At 44.5% G+C, this 18,617-nt stretch overlaps 1 protein-coding gene across 3 annotated transcripts in view; it reads right to left on the reverse strand.

Moving 5' to 3' along the window:
- Positions 1–18,617, reverse strand: part of STXBP4 (syntaxin binding protein 4) — a 153,395-nt gene that overhangs the window by 59,467 nt on the left and 75,311 nt on the right. The window lies entirely within an intron of this gene.

The raw sequence follows: 18,617 nt of genomic DNA on the forward strand, positions 1-18,617 counted from the left end.
CTCCTTCCTACGCCCTGTTCCTTCCTTTTCCCAAACTTTTGTTAAGCTCTTTCATGGCTGAGAACAGCTTTCATGGCTGAGAACTTATATATTGTATTTTTGGTTTTTATGGAAGCCGCCCAGAGTGGCTGGGGAGGCCCAGCCAGATGGGCGGGGTATAAATAAATAAATAAATAATAATAATAATAATAATAATAATAATAATAATAATAATAATAATAATAATTATTATTATTATTATTATTATTATTATTATGTCGTAATCTGTTGGAAGGCAGAGATCGTGATGAGTACTTTCTTTGATGTTGGACATTGTTTGGAGAAAGTGAAGCATTGGAAGATGGTGGCTAATGAATAATCTCCACTAGCTAGTAATGTATTCGAATATCCTTTATTAGGCATAGCAAACCACACATTATCAAACAGACAAATTGTGCAAAATACGAGCTCAGCATAACAAGGTTTGTCTCAGTCAGATTTTTAACTCCACAGAAAATCAATTTGCATAAATAATACAATACAACACTACCACATCACTGATCAATTAAGAACCACTAAATCTCTTTATAATGGCCCAGTCTTTCTACACGGACAGCACTCAAAAATTCAGCCACTATTAAAGTAATTTGATCATTCCTGTCCGAGAGCAGGTCCTGAACTGTAGAATTGAGCCTGTTGAGTTGTAAGGCCTCTAATAATTGTCTCCTGGCATAAATGCCAAAATCACAAGAAAAGAAAATATGCTCCAAAGTATCAGGTTCCTGTTTACTACATTTACAGAGACGCTCTGATTCTGGGGGAGCTAAACATCTTCCTCTTACTATCATCGAGGGAAACATTAAATCTAGCCAGTAATGTATGATTGCATGTAGACAGTCAGGCAAGCCACATGGCCTGGCTAGCTATCTAGCTATCTATAAATCGGATGGTATTGCTTGCTGTTTAGAATGAAATCTTTAATCTTCTCACTCACTTGTGTTTTTTTATTACTTCTGAATCTCATTCTAACTTCCAACTAAGGAAGGCGGCTTTGGGCTCCCAAATCTGGAATCGTATCACCAGGCTTACCTGCTGAGTAAGACTAATTATTGGAGAGCTAGCAGGAATCCCAACTGGGCTACTCTCGAATATAGTTTTTTTGAACCTCTTGTAGGGTGGACTAAACTCGGCTCCAATTTTATGAAATATCCTATGATCCTGGAGACTATTAAAGCACCTATAAAAATTTGGATGAATATAAATAAAAATAATAAGGATGAGCCCTATCAGCATGAGAAATTAACAATATGGGCCAGCCCAAAATTAAAAATTGGAAATCAAGTAAGAATTTGCCAAAATTGGGTGAAAAAAGGTATTTTGACATTGAATCAATTAATTCATGAAAATTATAAATTTGTGGAATATAAGAGTTTCCAAGTAAAGTATGGATTAACCAGTGAAACACAATGACAATACAACCAATTGAAACATATGTTGGAAAGGCAGTTTGGCCCTGACGCTATAGCAGCATCGGAAACACCCATGCTGCTACAAGATTTAATCTCTGCAACAAAAACAAAAAGCTCTACACTTCCACTCTATAAAACCCTACTCAACAGGAAGAAATATGATTTAGAATATGACAGACAAAAATGGAGTGAAGAGTTAGGGGTACAGATAACAAATGATATATGGGAGTCAAGTATAAAATCAACAGAAATAGCCTCTATGGATCTAAGACTAAGATTTATTCAACAGAAAATAATATTCAGAGTCCACTGGACTCCAACAAAACTATACCAGAAGAAAATAGCAAGTGAAGACAACTGCTGGAGATGTGGGAGTAAAAATGCGAACTTAGTACATATGTTGATTAACTGCCCGATGATAAGATCATTTTGGTGCGAGGTGAGGATATTTATAGCAAGAGTAATAAAAAGAAATGGTTATTTAGGGGAACTGAATTTAATTCTAAATTATATTCCGGAAACGTGGGAGATTTCAAGGTGTCAAAAAAATATATGGATGTACAGTGCTATATTAGGAACAAAAAAACTTGTTTTGATGAATTGGAAGAGCTGCAGAAAGATTCCATTGAGCACATGGATTGATAATATGGACAAATTAGATGCATACGAATGAATTGCATGTCAACGCAAAATAAGAATGGATAAATATGAAGAAATCTGGAACGAATATTTAAGCGATAAGGTGGATTGTGGTGGGAAGTAGGGGGAGGAGAGAAAGGTGGGAAAATATTGTTTAAAAAGGTGTAGTCATAGGTATATCAGTGTATTCAAATCTGAATTGTCAAATTGTGTTGTTATTACGGTTTTTGTTTTATGTGTCTTTTGCGGTTGATGTTTGTATCGAAAAAATGATTAAACAAATTTAAAAAAACACCTTCTGAATCTCATTCTAAAAGAATCACTTTGCACTTAGCAAGACAGTAAGTGAGGGGCTGCCTTGTAACCCCCCCCCACACACACACAGAGAGAGAGAGAGAGAGAGATGGAGATGAAGAGAAAGAACAGTCCTCAGAGAAAAAAAGCTCTGCTATAATCAAACAGCACATTGTAGAAACTAAGCCCTGCTCCTAAACCGCTCACTGCTTGAGGACATGGTTAGGGACACTTAATGTTGCCATCCAGAGATGCATTAGTTCCAGTTTTGCACATGATGCAAAACTTTGTCTCAACGGAGAAAGTGTGAGAAACAATGGGTAAGTGTGCAGCCTTTAGTTCAAGGGTTATTCCTGCACAAACACCATTCATATGAACACGGCTAATGAAAGAGCAGAGAGATCACAGACATATTTTGCAATCTGATCACCCCCCAAGCAATTGGAAATTACGGTTACAGACCACAATCTGTAAACTTAGTTTCTAGTTTTATGTGCACTCGTGTACATATGCACGCACATGCACACACACACACACAAGCATTTGTATTGCATACAGAAATGTCACAATGTTGCTTTTGTGAAGACGACACACACCAGGCTGCATCCTCAGTGATGGACTGCGTATTTGAACATCTTATCTTTTCAAATCGCTCAGCCAACTAAACCAAAGGTAGCTTGTGGGGAGCGTGGAGGGGTGAAAATTACAGAGAAGGGAAAGTGATGTTTCATAAGCAAAAGTAAGGCCCCTTTTCAAAGGCCTATCAAACGGCAAGTAATGACTGCTGTAAACATTCAGTGTAGCAAACAGGAGATTGACTTGATTCAAACAAACATCTGGTTCACATGGAGAGTCTACAATACATGAAGACAGATGAAAATAGCGGAAGCCTCTTGCAAGTGTGCGCCACTGCAATAGCAATTTTAAGCACTGGCAGTAAGAAGCTAGCCTGGTGTGTCTGTCCAATTCTCTTTCAAATTCTCACACTCTGAGCATTCACGGAGAACTCTAAATGTCCTCAAAGGCAGGCAGTGAAAGAAAGAAGGCATGGTTTTTACAAGTGGCTAAGATTCAAAATGGGACGCGGGTGGTGCTGTGGGTTAAACCACAGAGCCTAGGACTTGCCGATCAGAAGGTCGGCGGTTTGAATCCCTGTGACGGGGTGAGCTCCTGTTCCTCGGTCCCTGCTCCTGCCAACCTAGCAGTTCAAAAGCATACCAGTGCAAGTAGATAAATAGGTACCGCTCTGGCAGGAAGGTAAACAGTGTTTCCGTGCGCTGCTCTGGTTCGCCAGAAGCGGCTTAGTCATGCTGGCCACATGACCTGGAAGCTGTACGCCGGCTCCCTCGGCCAATAAAGCGAGATGAGCGCCGCAACCCCAGAGTCGGCCACGACTGGACCTAATGGTCAGGGGTCCCTTTATCTTTACCTTAAGATTCAAAATACAGAAAAGGAGAAATAAAATGTGTGTGAAGAAGTGTGCATACACATGAAAGCTTATAGAAAAAACAAACTTAGTTGGTCTCTAAGGTGCTACTTAATTTTTTTAATATAAAATATGTGTGTGTGTGTGTGTGCGTGCATGCACCATTTACACCTAAGCAAAACTGGGTTTTAAGAGATGGTGGGGCACCTAGTCTACCATGGAAAGGTTATTCTACAGCAGAGGTTGCCAATCTTTTTTTTCTTTTTTTTTGACAGAGGGCACATTTCGAATTTGGAGAAAGTGCCATGGTCTCCAGTCACAAAACAGCTGCTGTGGGAGACAGGGCATAATGCAAGACCCCTGCTAAGGGGTGTGTGATGTAGCAAAAAAATGGCTGCTATATCTAAAACAGCATAAAGAGAGACGGGACCACAAAACAGTGGAGGGCACAAGCACCTCCATCACCTGCTGCCACACTCACTCATGAGAAAAGCTCTTTGCATCTCTCGTCTGTGCAGGAGAGGTCAAGCCAGTGCAAGCAGGAGCTGAGTAGAAGGAACAGTCTTCCAAGCGTTGTGGGGGATTTTTTTTTGCTGAGACCCTTTTGCAGCTGCCACAGGAGGTGCTACTCCTTCGATTCACATGGAAGAACCAGCTAAAAGACCACTTAGGCTTAAGCAGCTGGCTTTAAACAGAGACATCTATCTATACAGCAGACACTATAGCAAAGTTCTTGTTCCTCTCTCTATGCCGAAGTCTGATAGTATAGTATGGCATCTTGCGTTTCTTTCTTAAAGCGAGTACAGTGGTACCTCAGGTTACATACGCTTCAGGTTACAGACTCTGCTAACCCAGAAATAGTGCTTCAGGTTAAGAACTTTGCTTCAGGATGAGAACAGAGATTGTGCTTCGGCGGCGCAGCAGCAGCAGCAGGAGGCCCCATTAGCTAAAGTGGTGCTTCAGGTTAAGAACAGTTTCAGGTTAAGAATGGACCTCTGGAACGAATTAAGTACTTAACTCGAGGTACCACTGTACAGTATCTGTTCCGCTTTATGTAGCCTGTAAACTGGTTTAAGCAATCTGATGGGAGCCGTGCCAATGAAGAAAAATCAACCGCGGCTCAGCCTAAGGAATTCAGATTGCAGAATGCCAGGTGAAAAGACTGCAGAGGGCATTAAGTGGTTTCGGATTAAAAAGCATTATACTGCCTGGGTATGCAAAGCACCGGTTCACTTCACTCTTTAAACTTTTGCGCAGACCGTAAATATTTAAGGAACAATTTACTGTGTCTTTCAAGCAGCACGCTGTGATGACTACAGATCCTGACGCAGGCAAGCTCACAGATCTCCTCGGGCTTTTCTGTTTCTTAGGAAACGCATTTCTCCCAAAGCAAAGCAAAACAAAGCCCTCAACTGCACATTCTAAAGGGGCTCAAAAAGAATAAAGACCTCAAGGGCAATGACATTTACTGTACTTTTCCATGTATAAGACAAGGTGTTTGGTTTTTTTTACTCTAAAATAATGTTCAAAAGGGGACGCGGGTGGCGCTGTGGGTTAAACCACAGAGCCTAGGACTTGCTGGCCAGAAGGTCGGCAGTTCGAATCCCCGTGACGGAGTGAGCTCCCGTTGCTCGGTCCCTGCTCCTGCCAACCTAGCAGTTCGAAAGCATGTCAAAGTACAAGTAAAAGGTAGGAAGTCCAGCGGGAAGGTAAACGGCGTTTCTGTGAGCTGCTCTGGTTCGCCAGAAGCGGCTTAGTCATGCTGGCCACATGACCTGGAAGCTGTACGCCGGCTCCCTCAGCCAATAAAGCGAGATGACCGCCGCAACCCCAGAGTCGGCCACGACTGGACCTAACGGTCAGGGGTCCCTTTACCTTTACTAATGTTCAAAAACGTGCCTCGTCTTATACACGGATAGTGAATGGGGAGGGAGGGAGGGACAACTGACCGAGAAGGGAGAAAACAGGGGCGAGTCCTTGGCGGCAGGTAGTTTAAATAGCCCGTGCCATGCCCCCGGACCGTCTGGATTGGACGGCCTAAGGATGACGTGGCCGAGGAACAACCAATGGCGCAGGGGCTATCCCACCCAGTGTGCGTGGGGAGGACTTGCTCCCAGCCAGCAATGTCATCTCCACAGGAAGGGGAAATGGCTTTACCATGTCAGTATTTGGGATAGTTGTGACCAACAAAAACAAAGGGTGTTAGAAGATTCTGCTGATGAATAATCAAATTCATTAGCAGGTAGTGGGGATGTCTCAACCTGAGCTGAGCTCTCACTTGGAAAAGTGGAACAGCAACTACTGGAATGAGGGAAAATCTAACGAGAAAACCTGCCCAAAAACACTGAGTGATTCTCTGTGGTAGCACCTTGATCCTGGCTTGTCCTTTCAAAAGATATAGGGCTTAGTATCCTGTATACTGTTCTACACTAGATTAATTTGTCCAGGCAATCCTACAGACGCTTATGGATCCTAAAAATATACAGTGGTACCTCTAGATATGAACAAGATTCCAGAGCCCCGTTCGCATCCTGAAGCGAACGCAACCCGCGTCTGCGCAGGTCGCAATTCACCACTTCCGCGCATGCGCGTGACGTCATTTTGACCGTCTGCGCATGCACGAGCAGCAAAACCCAGAAGTAACACGTTCTGTTACTTCTGGTTCGCCACGGAGTGCAACCCGAAAGCGCTCAACCTGAAGCAACTTCAACCCGAGGTATGACTGTATACTTTTTAGGTGCTGTAATGGTTCTAGGGGTTGCTCGTGCGTAAATCGGCGCCACACCTGGCTCGGCTGCCTGAGAGAACCCTTTCTGTCTGGACAGCCACTCGCCCGTGGCTGTCTCAATCGCTGGCAGAATCCGTCAGTGGGCGTTTCTTGAACTTCTTCCAGCAAAGAAGCTCTTTGACGCCTAGTCTCCGCCTAGTCTCCCTGCGCGGAAGCCTTCTGCACAGGGAGGGTGTGGGCAGTGGAGGACTCGTGCTCTCCCTGCTGGTCCCCGGCGAGGAGTCATGGAGCCACCTCGCCAATTCCCCCATCTGCCCCCCTTCTCCACTGGTGCTACGTTGATTTCCTTCCCCAGAAGATGTGCTGCTTCTCTCCCTCCTGGGACGCTCTCCGGAACCCCTCTAGAGCCCTCTCTCTCCCTCTGGCTCCGATGGCAGTTCCCTGACAGGTATCATTAAGTGAAGGCTCTTATTCTGACAGGTCTCTGGGAAATGACTGCTAAAATACAGAGGAAGTGCTTTAATAGTGCTTTGATGTTTTTTATTATCTGTATTTTCATAGATTTGATTTTTTTTCATACTGTTTTAATTCTGTAGAGTTTGATTACTGTTTGACGCTTAGCTTTCATATGTTTTTAGCTTTTTGTATTTTATCTGTTGTGTTTTAATTCGTGTAAGCCACCTTGAATCCCACCTGGGAAAAAGGTGGGATATAAATAGGATTTATATCTGAGGTCCAGCTCTGAGGGCCAATTGGCAGTTCCCTCACTGTGAGAAATGAAGTTACAGGGAACCAGGCAGAGGGCCTTCTTGGTAGTGGCACCCGCCCTGTGGAACGCCCTCCCATTCGATGTCAAGGAAATAAACAATGATGTGATTTTTAGAAGACATCTGAAGGTAGCCCTGTATAGGGAAGTTTTTAATGTTTGATGTTTTATTGTGTTTTATTATTTTGCTGGAATCCGCCCAGAGTGGCTGGGGCAACCCAGTCAGATCGGAGGCATATACTGCAAATAATAAAAATTATTTATTTATAAGTATACCCCATTGAACTCAACAGAGCTAACTTCAACACTGATGTGTATAGACATGCACTGTTAGAGGTCGAGAGGTTTTACTACAAACTCCGCTTCATGGTGATTTCCCCCATCACTCTGCAAAAAGCTTGGGATGCTTTAATTCTTTAATCTCAGATTCAGGCTCAGTTGAGCTTCTACATATATTTGGAATGTTTCCCAAGTCAGAATGAACCCAGAGGGATGATGGTCAATCTTTAAATCCTTCTCTGCGCAGCTATTTTTAACTTCCAGGTTCAGAAAATGGATCCACCCTCTGGCCCGAGAGCTTTCTAACCAATTCCTACCTATTACAGTCGACACAACCAGATGTTAGTCCTCAGCTGCATTTAGGACTAAAGGTTTCTTTTGCATGAGTTCTCGCGCAGCCTGCTGGAAATAATTGAACGTGGCAGAACATTTCCGTCTGCATTCCCTCCATCGCCCTCCTCATCTCAAAAAGAATCTTTGTTCCTAAATAGTCATGAGCTATTGGCACTGTGGGTTAAACCACAGAGCCTAGGACTTGCCAATCAGAAGGTCGGCGGTTCAAATCCCTGCGACGGGGTGAGCTCCTGCCAACCTAGCAGTTCGAAAGCCCGTCAAAGTGCAAGTAGATAAATAGGTACCGCTCCGGCGGAAAGGTAAACGGCGTTTCCATGCGCTGCTCTGGTTCGCCAGAAGTGGCTTAGTCATGCTGGCCACATGACCCAGAAGCTGTACGCCGGCTCCCTTGGCCAATAAAGCGAGATGAGCGCCGCAACCACAGAGTCAGTCACGACTGGACCTAATGGTCAGGGGTCCCTTTACCTTTATTGACTATGGAAAAGTGTGAGCTGCTGATAGAATTCTCTATTGCTTTCCAGTGATGCAACATGTTGCATATATGTGTGTGTGTGTGTGTGTGTGTGTGTGCACAATCAGAAGCTGTGATATCAAATCAAATTAGCCTGTCATAATGTATCTCTGCTCCTGTGATCCAAGCTTTGCTGACATGTTGTGAAAACCTGGCAACATTTGAACACATTCTTTATATATTTCTGTGTACACAGAATAAGGAAACAAGTCCCATATCTGATAAGAGAAGGCGCTCAATTGACGCTTAGCCATTTTTCATTGGGACTGCTTTAGAAGATGGAAGCCTCCTTCAATTAATCATTCAGAATTCTATCTTGAGGAGCTGCTTCTTTTTATCTCTGAGAAAACGTACCAATCCAAGTTGGATTTACATTGGCACAACCCCTGAAAATCACCTTCTTGCCTTGAAATCGTATTATGAATTGCAGACCATCTGCTGAGACCCAATGCTGTAACCTGCAGGTAAGGTAAAGGACCCCTGGACGATTAAATCTAGTCAAAGGCGACTATGGGGTTGCAGTGCACGTCTCGCTTCAGGCCGAGGGAGCCAGCGTTTGTCCACAGAAAGCTTTCCGGGTCATGTGGCCAGAATGACTAAACTGCTTCCGGTGCAACGGGACACCGTGATGGAAGCCAGAGCGCACAGAAACGCTGTTTACCTTCCTGCTGCAGCGGTACCTATTTATCTACTTGCGCTGGCGTGCTTTCGAACTGTGAGGTTGACAGCAGCTGGGACAGAGCAATGGGAGCTCACCCTGTTGCAGGAATTTGAACCACAAACCTTCTGATCAGCAAGCCCAAGTGGTTCAGTGGTTTAGACCACAGCGCCACCCGCACTTCAGTCTGATAGCTCTGCTTTTAGGTGAGAAGGTGGCGCTGTGGTCTAACAACGGCTCCCTCGGCCTGAAAGTGAGATGAGTGCTGCAACCCCATATTTGCCTTTTACTGCACTTAACCATCCAGGGGTCCTTTACCTTTCCCTTTTTTGGAACCAGCAGCACATAAGTTCAAATCTACCTGTGAGTTTCTTGCAAGAATGCAGAAAGCAATGCACGGAAAAGAGATCAGGTTTCTATTATTAGCTATGGCACTTGTGCTAACTCCATAATATCTCACGCAGCACAGGTCTGACGTACAGACTACCATAGGATCAGCATGGACTTTGCCATATAGCTTGAGTGGATGAGACATGCATCAGAACCCTGAAGGGACAAGAAAGGTCATGTTCGCGGATTAGACATCACGAGATCTAACACAGCTGAGTGGATGCACACCAGGTTCTTCCACCCTGGCAATGAGATGGAACAGAAGCCCCCTAGCACCACCTTTTGAAACATTCCCCCGTCTGAACTGGCGAAACCATAGCAACATGTCTCCTAAAGCTAACACAGATAGCCGATCCAGAAGATACCACCATTGATGCCAGTGCAGAACTGAGCAGCCAGGTCCCTCACCGGAGCAAGGTGGTTTGAGCATATTACACTGATCCTGGTCCAACTGCAATGGCTACCAATTAGTTTCTGGGCCCAATTCAAAGTGCCGGTTTTGACCTATAAAGCATGAAATGGCTCAGGACTGCAATACCTCAAGAACCGCCTCTTTCCATATCAAGCTACCTAGACACTGAGGTCACCTTCTGTGGCCCTCCTTCGTGTGCCTCCTCCTTGAGAGGCCCAGAGGGTGGCAACACGAGAACGGGGCCTTCTCTGCAGTGGCTCCTATCTGTGGAATGCTCTCCCCAGCGAAGTTTGCCTGGCACCTTCATTATACACCTTTAGGCACCAGGCAAAAACGTTCCTTTTTAACCAGGCCTTTGGTTGACCTGATCAACGTCCTATACACTTTAAAAATGTGTCTCTTTTTGGGGGTGTTATTGGGTTATTCTGGGACGTGGGTGACGCTGTGGCCTAAACCACAAAGCCTAGGGCCTGCCAATCAGAAGGTCGGTGGTTCGAATCCCCACAACGGGTGAGCTCCCATTGCTCGGTCCCAGCTCCTGCCAACCTAGCAGTTCAAAAGCATGTCAAAGTTCAAGTAGATAAAAAGGTACCGCTCTGGCGGGAAGGTAAACAGAGTTTCTGTGTGCTGCTCAGGTTTGCTAGAAGCGGCTTATTCATGCTGACCACATGACCCAGAAGTTGTACACCGGCTCCCTCGACCAATAAAGCAAGATGAGCGCCACAACCCCAGAGTCATCCGCGACTGGACCTAACGGTCAGGGGTCCCTTTACCTTTAGCTATTGGGTTATTGGATTTATTTTGATTTTATATATTGTGATCTTTTCTGTGAACCACCCTGAGACCTCTGGGTGTAGGATGGTACAGTGGTACCTCGGGTTACAGACACTTCAGGTTACATACGCTTCAGGTTACAGACTCCGCTAACCCAGAAATAGTACCTCGGGTTAAGAACTTTGCTTCAGGATGAGAACAGAAATCGCGTGGCGGCAGCGTGGCAGCAGCAGAAGGCCCCATTAGCTAAAGTGGTACCTCAGGGTAAGAACAGTTTCAGGTTTAGAACAGAGCTCCAGAATGAATTAAGGTCTTAACACGAGGTACCACTGTATAGAAATTCAATAAATAAAAATACTGAATGTTACTGAGAGGTCTAGGGAATCTTGGTAGGGCAGTGTTCTTCCCAACCATTGTCTATTGAAAAATTTGCGCATCACCCAACACTGCCTGGAGTTGTCCAGCCACCACTCGCTCCACCGTCCTGCCCCAAAACAGAGACAGGGCAGTAATTTTTTCACACTAAAGGAACCATGCATTTGCCTTCTTCAACAGAGGTTTGACCACTGCTGCCTTTAGGACAGCAGGGACTGCCCTAGCCCTCAAGGAGGCAGTCACATAGAATCACAGAGTTGGAAGGGACCCTGAGGATCATCTAGTCTAACCCCACACATTGCAGGAATATGCAGATGTCCTGTAAGGGGATCGAACCTGCAACCCTGGCAATATCAGCACCATGCTCTAACCAAATGAGCTACCTGGTGTATTCAGCACCTTCAAAGTTCACATACTTGTTTTAGTACCGCATGATAATCTACACTGAACCTAAACCTAAGATTAAATTATAGTAATTCTGAAGGATAAGAAAATTACAGGAATATGTCCAGAAAGCGCTGTTACTGAAAGGTATTATAACTCCCATTATATTTTGCTTCCTGCCTAGAAAACGAATCGAGTCAGCGCCTGACAATCCGTTCTGAACACAGAATGTGTTTAGCAAGCTGTTCAGATGGCCATCCTAATGAGAAAGTGTCTAGGGTGAATTTATACATTGTTATTTTCCAATTTAAGGTGTCTTTCTTCTGACACCCCACAATGAAAATTCACACGGAGCCTGGTTTTATCAATGAGTTCCGTTTGGTTGCCTAGTCATGGCAGTGCAGGATTATTATTTTAAATAAATTATTATGTGGCATATGACCACTGGGAAGAGACTGCAAGGAAACAACAGGGAAGAGCCAAATTCACAAATATAGAAAAGCGGATAGATCTGCAGATTTGGAGCCATGGAATAATAATAATAATAATAATAATAATAATAATAATAATAATAATAATAATAATAATAATAATAATAATAATAATTTATTATTTGAACCCCGCCCATCTGGCTGGGTTTCCCCAGCCACTCTGGGCAGCTTCCACAGAAACCAAAAATATACTAAAATATCACACATTAAAAACTTCCCTGAACAGGGCTGCCTTAAGATGTCTTCTGAATGTCAGGTAGTTGTTTATCGCTTTGACATCTGGTGGAAGGGTGTTCCACAGGGCGGGTGCCACTACCGAGAAGGCCCTCTGCCTGGTTCCCTGTAGCTTTGCTTCTCGCAATGAGGGAACCACCAGAAGGCCCTCGGCGCTGGACCTCAGTGTCTGGGCAGAACGATGGGGGTGGAGACGCTCCTTCAGGAAGAGTACCAAGAGCTCACCTCAAAGCCTTATGACATGGTTTCAGTGCAGAATCGCCTTTCAGGGATCAGGATTTCGGAGTAGGCTGGGCAAATTATCCTCTACTTTTTATATGCAGGGATGCTACTTATGAGTGTAGGGGGCCAATACTGGTACAGTGGTACCTCTAGTTGCGTTACGCTCTCATTACGGACTTTCAGCTTACTAACACGGTAAACCCAGAAGTGTTTACTTCTGGGTTCGGCATGCGCAGAAGCAATCTGCGTGCTTCATGCATGCACAGAAGCGCTCGATCACGCCACGCACATGCGCAGAAGAGGTGCTCTAGTTGCGGACTTTTCAGGGTGCAAACAACACCCCAAAATGGATTAAGTCCACAACCAGAGGTACCATCTTCCCATCAGTCTCATATGAAAATACATCTGTTGAATCATGGCTGTCTTAATTTCATGATGTAATATGGATCGTAATGAGTGAGGGTTGGATTTTATCCAGGGAAGAAGGTATATTATTTCCCCTGTTAGCCACTCTGGCATTGAAAGTTTCAAAGCAAATTTCCTGGCCTTGCCGTTGTATTGTAAAAGCTTTTGCAGCTTTCTTCCACCCAGCTGCTAGTGACGTTGAAAATTTCAGCAAGGTCACAACGAAAACAAAAGGTGCACTGAATATTGCGTAAACATCATATTCTTCCAAAATCTCTGATAACTGAAGCTTTACACAGTCTTGAGGGAGTGTATTTTCCCTTATGATCCATCGTATTAGCTATTGAGGCTTTGGGGTGCATTGAATCTGCATGCACAGCTAAATCTGCAAGGACTCACAACGTTGTAGAGTCCATCTCCTTTTCCACCACCACAGCTACAGAGGTTTCTGCAGGTATCACATTCCAGATTTAACTTGAGTGCATTTTACTGCGGTGGTGTGTATTTGGTTCGGATTAATCCCAAAGTGAAGTGAACCACTTTAGAGAGAATCAAGGTGTTCTTCAAAGCAGATTCAACGGACTTGGGCTCTTTCTGGGAGCTTCTGGACTCATTAAAAATTATCTGTGGTGGTAGAACCATGAAAACTGGTGTCTAGATCTTGGGACATCACACCAGGACTAAGTAACAGTCACCTAGCAATCACGACTTTGCCATGTTGAAAAGGGACATAAGAATCTGGCCTAAAGTGACTACAATACAGTGGTACCTTGGTTCTCAAACGTAATCCATTCCGGAAGTCCGTTCCAAAACCAAAGCGTTCCAAAACCAAGGCACGCTTCCCCATAGAAAGTAATGCAAAATGGATTAATCCGTTCCAGACTTTTAAAAACAAACCCAAAAACAGCAATTTAACATGAATTTTACTATCTAACGAGACCACTGATACATAAAATGAAAGCAATAAATAATGTACTGCAGTCACACAATCAATCAGTTAATCAATCAATCAATCAATCAATCAGTAGCTGAACTGTGTTCCACAGTGTCACAAAAATAACAAAAAAGAGCCACAAAAATGCAAAATAATTAGCAAGAACAGACAGACCTCAGTGTAACACTCAAAACAGAAGTGTGGCACTCAAATCGGAAGTGTAACACCCAAAACAAAGCACGTTCGGCTTCCGAAAAAGGTTCACAAATCGGAACACTTACTTCCGGGTTTGCTGTGTTTGGGTTCCAAGTTGTTTAACTTCCAATGTGTTTGAGAATCAAGGTACCACTGCATTAAGAAATATTCAGTTATTTTTTCTTATGGAAGTACCAGTTGGCCTGCATCTTGCTTTAACCAAGTTTTTAAAGGGATTGTATTATATAGAATTTACCTTTTTTGGCAGAATTATCAGTCTCCTGTAAACCTTTTGCTATCGCATATGTCCTTCAGCAAGTTGGGAAACTCATCCTGCTTGCATAATCGAGGTCAACTATTATTTCTCTCAGTTGACTCTAGAATATGAGTGCAATTAACTATTCTCTCCCAACTTAAAGCGAACAGATAATTACTATTATGACTTTAGCAAAGATTGGTTGGGGGGGGAGGAGCTATTTGAAAAGGCAAATTATACACTTCTCTCTCCAGTAATGATGCCACTACAGCTGCCTCAAATGCTGAGCGACTCGTGAACAGCTAGAACCAAGAATGGGCCACACTTCTCAGAACAACATCCGTAACAGCTAAATTGTAGGGGAAACATGTTAAAGAGACATTAAAGGTAACAATAAGTGATTTCATTCCATCGAAATACCTTCAACCAACATTTGCCAGTGTTCCCCAGTTTCCATGTTTTAGTTGAAAAACTCAGATTTTGGGAGGGTGGAAGTTTTTTCCCCCTGAAGCAGGCTTTTAAAAATATTATTTTTAAGCCATTGCAATCTATGCCTGTTGCCTTCCTAACTGCCAGCACAAAGATGGCATCAGCCAGCAGAAGAGTTGGACAGCAAAGGATATTTTATTTTAGGCACCTGCTAAGTAAAATGTTTATTGCTAAGTGTACACTTCATTAAAATTGTGTGCGCCGTTGCTTTGTTTTTCAGAGAAATATTAATTCGTCATGCTTCACTTTTCCCTCCCTCTGTAGAACAGGGGTTGGCAACCTGTGGCCCCCGAGATGTTGCTAAATTCCCAGCTCCCATCAGCACAGCCAATGTTGGGAGCTGAAGTCCAAAAATATCTGGACAGGCCACAACCAGGTTGTGTCCTGGTTCCCACCCAAAACACACAGACAGAGCCTCTTGCCTGTCGCATAAGAAAGAGACCTTTGTTAAGGAAAGTAATGGCACAGACTCGGCAACTGACACACTCAGGAGTCACGATTCAGAAATTCAGGAGCAGGGCAAGTAGTTCAGAACTGGGCAGAAGTAACCAAAGTGTCCCAACAATTTCTCCACGCCCCTGCCAAACTTTTAACGACGACATGGGGTGACTCACTTGTTAGACTCTCTTCCCTTGGGGGAATGTTGGACTTACAAGTGTGAGCTCTATCGGGGTGGGGCTGTCCTCATCTGCAAATGAGATGCCTGGTTCTGGGCAGAATGACCATGCCCTCTAGTTCAGTCACTGCTGCCAGATGTTCAGTATCCCCTCTCAACTGATCAAGACCCTCTCCCAGTTCTCACTGAGGTGATTGATTGATTGATTGATTGATTGATTGAATTTATACACCTGGAGGTCTCAGGGCAGTTCACAGAAAAGATCACAATATATAAAATCAAAATCAAAACAATAACCCAATACAGTCATACCTTGGGTTACAGATGCTTCAGGTTGTGTTTTTTTGGGTTACGGACCGCCAAAACCTGGAAGTACCAGAATGGGTTACTTCCAGGTTTTGGCTGTCACGTATGCGCAGAAGCGCTAAATTGCGCTTTGAGCATGTGCAGAAGTGCCGAATCACAACCCATGCGTGTGCAGATGCGCCGCTGCGGGTTGCGAACGCTACAGGTTGTGAATGTGCACCCCACATGGATCACAGTCACAACCCAAGCGTCCACTGTAACACCCCCCCCCCAAAAAAGAGCCACATTTTAAAAGGGTCTAGGATGTCGATCAGGTAAACCAAAGGCCTGGTTAAAAAGGAACCAGGTGTATAATGAAGGTGCCAGGCGAACTTCCTTGGGGAGAGCATTCCACAAATGGGGAGCCACTCCATAGAAGGCCCCATTCTTGTGTTGCCACCCTCCGGACCACTCAAGGAGGAGGCACACGAAGGAGGGCCTCAGAAAATGATCTCAGGGTCCAGGTAGGTTCATATGGAAAGAGGCGGTCCTTGAGGTATTGCGGTCAGGAGCCGTTATCTGATCTGCAGAAGGATTGGAGGCGAGAGCTGGTATCTCTGCTTCCCTCTCCAAAGCAGGGAAGTCAGGGTGGAGAAGAAGAATAGTTTGGATTTGATATCCCGCTTTATCACTACCCTAAGGAGTCTCAAAGCGGCTAACCATCTCCTTTCCCTTCCTCCCCCACAACAAACACTCTGGGAGGTGAGTGGGGCTGAGAGACTTCAGAGAAGTGTGACTGGCCCAAGGTCACCCAGCAGCTGCATGTGGAGGAGCGGGGACGCGAACCCGCTTCACCAGATTACGAGTCCACTGCTCTTAACCACTACACCACGCTGGCTCTCACACTGGAGAGGGCAGACCACCTTTCCTCTAACCCTGGTTCCTACCCTCCAGCCCCCTGCCCTCATTTCTTCCTATTCCTCCTCCATCTGACCCCATCAATCCAAGCCCAACCCTGATGGAGTTGTGGGACTCACCACTGTTTTGGAACAACAGTGTCTGAATATCACAGAGTTATGAGCAATGATAACCGCTTCCAGAATCCTGCCGTGGCTCCTGCTATTCTTACTGCCTCTTGTGGTAAGAGCACTACTTATCTGTTAGACATTCCCATTCTCTCCCTTACCTCTTAATTTGGTCTAGCTTGTTCAACAAAGCTACGGAAGCTATGGCAACGTAGCTTAAACCGAAGCTCACGCACCTAGCAATGAGAAGCCTGCAAATAAGCTGCTTCCCACACCCAAGGGAAGACACTGCATTTTGTTGCATGGGGGGGGGGGAGGTGGCTAAAGAGACTTTATATACAACCATCAACTTTTCAAATGTCTTAGTCCATACAAGAGAGGGTAGACAGAAGATTCTGGCAAAATGGGCACTAGTCTACGAAAGCTAGGGATGTGGGTGGCGCTGTGGATCAGAAGGCCGGCAGTTCAAATCGCCGCAACGGGGTGAGCTCCCGTTGCTCGGTCCCTGCTCCTGTCAACCTAGCAGTTCAAAAGCATGTCACAGGGCAAGTAGATAAATAGGTATCGCTCTGGCGGGAAGGTAAACGGTGAGCGCCACAACCCCAGAGTCGGTCACGACTGGACCCAATGGTCAGGGGTCCCTTTACCTTTACCTATGAAAGCTTACAGCACAGGTAATCTGGCAGCCTAAGGTGCCATTTTATGGATGTTTATAGTTGCTAGGAGAGGACATATTTATTAGATATTATCCTTTCTTCCTCATGTTTGTGAGTCCAGTAGAGTGCCATCCCTTTGCAGCTTTAAAGGGAAGCTTAGATAGGCTAGTTTTAGCCTTTGAGTTTAAGTAATCCAGGATGCTTTAAGGCAAACTGGATTCTCCTGGTGTTTCCCCCTTTCCTCCCCCTTAAAAAAATATTCACAAAAACATCCTTGTAAAAGCTAAAAGTAACATTTACCCACTCAGAATGCTCACTGATGAGTAAAAGATAACGGCAGTTTTGTTCAGGCAAGCTTAAAATGGCAATCCAGTTACAAAGACACACTTTAGTCTGGTTTGAAATGGGGTTCTGAATTGTTCTACATTGCTGGAATGAGGCAAAAGAGCAAAGAGGAAGTGCTCAGCCAGGTGAGATGATGAATGGCTACAGACAGTGGGTGTGGCTCTCGGAGTCCTCTCTAGCAAAACTTACAGAAAAACTCTGTGACCTTCAGCTCCTGTCATGTGCCTATCTAGCAATCAAGCATGCATTGTTGGTTTGATTGCTTTGTAAATATCACATAGCCTTAAGTCTCTTCGTTGTTTTCATTCACTGACTGTCCCTTCAAGGTGTGTCAGAACAGGAAAAGAAGCCCACCAAAATAAAACTTTGGCAGATAACAAAGCGCCGACTGGCAATTTATTCATGGGAGAAAAGACTCAGGAAGCCACAGCAGCCCACAAGTCAACGTTCACAAATAGGCACCGAAAATTCGTTTGCTATTGGACTGGGCATGTATAAAGGATATACTTTGGTGTTAAAAGACCAATGCTGGAGGTGAGCTGCAAAGAAAAGGACATCTGGTCACCTGGGGTCAATTCAGGCTCACTCCAGGTGACCAATTTCAGACTGCACTGAGTATCTCAGAAACATTTTTCCTTTGCCTCACGTTCGCTCAAGATCACACCTCTGCTTCATGGAAACAGAAGACGACTGCTCAGGAAGTTTGACAATAGTCTTATAACCATACCATCCACACTTCAAGGACAAGGACAGCTGCAGAGATGTCCCATGCAGCTTTAGTCACTACTAATTCTGAAGCCACCATCATCTGACCAGTTCAGAAAGCACTATATCATCTCAACATTTTCATCACAAGTTGCTCTTCTCAACCTTTTGCCTTTCACTTGCTTTGCACGCGTTGAACAATACTGCTCCCTAGAATAGGCACAATTACGGAACAGGGGTGTTTGCATTCCATATCAGCAGTTTTCTATTTCAATAACCGAATTCTTAATTCCGAAGCACAAATACTAGAATTACCTGAAT

The sequence above is a fragment of the Podarcis bocagei genome (assembly GCF_964188305.1).
Source record: "Podarcis bocagei genome assembly, chromosome: 2".
Taxonomy (NCBI): domain Eukaryota; kingdom Metazoa; phylum Chordata; class Lepidosauria; order Squamata; family Lacertidae; genus Podarcis; species Podarcis bocagei.